The sequence below is a fragment of the Sinocyclocheilus grahami genome, unplaced genomic scaffold (genome assembly GCF_001515645.1).
Source record: "Sinocyclocheilus grahami isolate Dianchi unplaced genomic scaffold, SAMN03320097.WGS_v1.1 scaffold214.1, whole genome shotgun sequence".
In the NCBI taxonomy this organism is placed as follows: Eukaryota; Metazoa; Chordata; class Actinopteri; order Cypriniformes; family Cyprinidae; genus Sinocyclocheilus; species Sinocyclocheilus grahami.
The window spans coordinates 1,068,456-1,070,254 of NW_015505393.1; the positions used below are offsets into that span (position 1 = coordinate 1,068,456).

Consider the following 1,799-nt stretch of genomic DNA (forward strand, 5'->3'; position numbering starts at 1 on the left):
ATTTGGGGCTCAAGAAACATTTCATGTTTAATATTTTTGTGGAAACCTTGATACACTGGTTTTCAGGAACTTTGATTAATGAAAAGTTCAAAACAGCATTTATTTGACTTTTTTTGTGACATTATAGATGTCTTTACTGTCACTTTTGTTCAATGCAATGCATCCTTGCTGAATAAAAGTATCAATTTCTTTTAAAAAGTCTTACATAATTATATACGTTTTAAATGTTCATTATTGCACATTCAAACATAATTGTTATTGAAGTTAAAGGATATACGTATATGTAGTAGGCATGTGTACTATATCATTTTACTTAATTATATAATGATGATTTATAATATTACTTAATTATATAATGATATTTTTTGAAGAATGTTATTAATAACACCTCATTTAGCGTTGTTATTTTGCCTCGATAAATTTTATATCGTTTTTCTCTGGATGTCCATATGCAACACCACACGGCAGCAGTTACATTGGCAAGTCCACACTGTGATTTATGGTAATTATTCAGTAGTGGGCGGGATTACGCGGCAGTGGGCGGGATCTAGTGTGGGTGGCTCTTCACCACCGGCTTTCACTGCACTCCGTGAGGAAGCCTGCAGCGGACGCAAGACGCCGAACAGGTAAAGCACTATATTTCAGTATTTACAGAAAGCCATAATATCGAGTTTAAACGGTCAGCATGTTTTGCATATGCATATTTGCATATTCTCTGAAGTTTTCTGACACGTTGCTATTTCAATTCCTCTAATCCGTGCTTTTGAAGATGGTAATGGGACAGATAATCCTTATTGCTTGAGAAAGGACGCATTGTTCCATTCACTGCAATGGTGCTGATAGAGACTGCTTCAGATTGCTAGAATATATATAACAGTCCTTATTCCCTTTAGATACATTGCTTAACTTTTGAGAATGTGGGCCACTTTCGTTTGATTCTCACAGGAGTACTGCAATTCTTTACTTTTATCTGTTTAAAAATGCTTCTTTGTCCTGAAATCCCTTGATTTTGATGTTATCGTCTTTGTCTTTAAGGGAGTGTATTATTAATAAAACTAATCTGATCTGCATATGAAAAGAAGGAGACCTGGTCAAAGGCATGATTTGGTTTTGTCGCAGGAGAGATTTTGCAGTCCAGCAGAGATGGTGCTGAAACAACAGCTACCCAGCTGAGTTATTCTGCTCCTAAACATCCTCTTATTTTTACCAGTGCTGATTTTGATGTCCTATTGTTTTACGTTTATGTCTTTGCTGAAATGTAGACCTATGGTAGCTGTTTGTGATTATCTCTGATCAGTGCGTTTTCCCCATCTTTAAACACCTGCCATCATAGGTTATGCTGAAAAAGATCAGAATCAATTTGCACACCACTGCCTTGAGACTATATAAAAAAATTCCCATCAGTGATGACGATGCTGTTTCTGATAAGACATGATGCATTCCTGCATTGGCAGTCTGCCGGCTCACGCTTATTCATGAAAACAGAGCTGTGAGGTTTAATGCAGCGCCCTGCACTGGATGACTGATATCTGCGCAGTCATTGTGTCCCTATATGTGTGAGACATATCTTAGAAAGTCCATTGGCATTCAAGTGTTAGCATGTCTACACGCCACACCACTGGTCAGATGCTTTGACCATCTGTTAGTAGACTGCTCTCTTCGTCAAATAGAACAGATGTTCAAAAGGAGGCAAAAAGTTGGACCCTTGCACGCACACACACACACACACACACACACACACACACACACACACACACACACACACAAACACATATATCCTGGTGGGGAATTTCCATTGC

At 38.0% G+C, this 1,799-nt stretch overlaps 1 long non-coding RNA gene across 1 annotated transcript in view; it reads left to right on the plus strand.

Moving 5' to 3' along the window:
- Positions 1-584: 584 nt before the first annotated feature.
- The window catches only part of LOC107596101 (uncharacterized), a 60,395-nt gene continuing 59,180 nt past the window's right edge, over positions 585-1,799 (plus strand). The window contains exon 1 of the long non-coding RNA XR_001610333.1: positions 585-626. This is a non-coding gene — a long non-coding RNA (uncharacterized lncRNA). The remainder of the gene's footprint in view (positions 627-1,799) is intronic.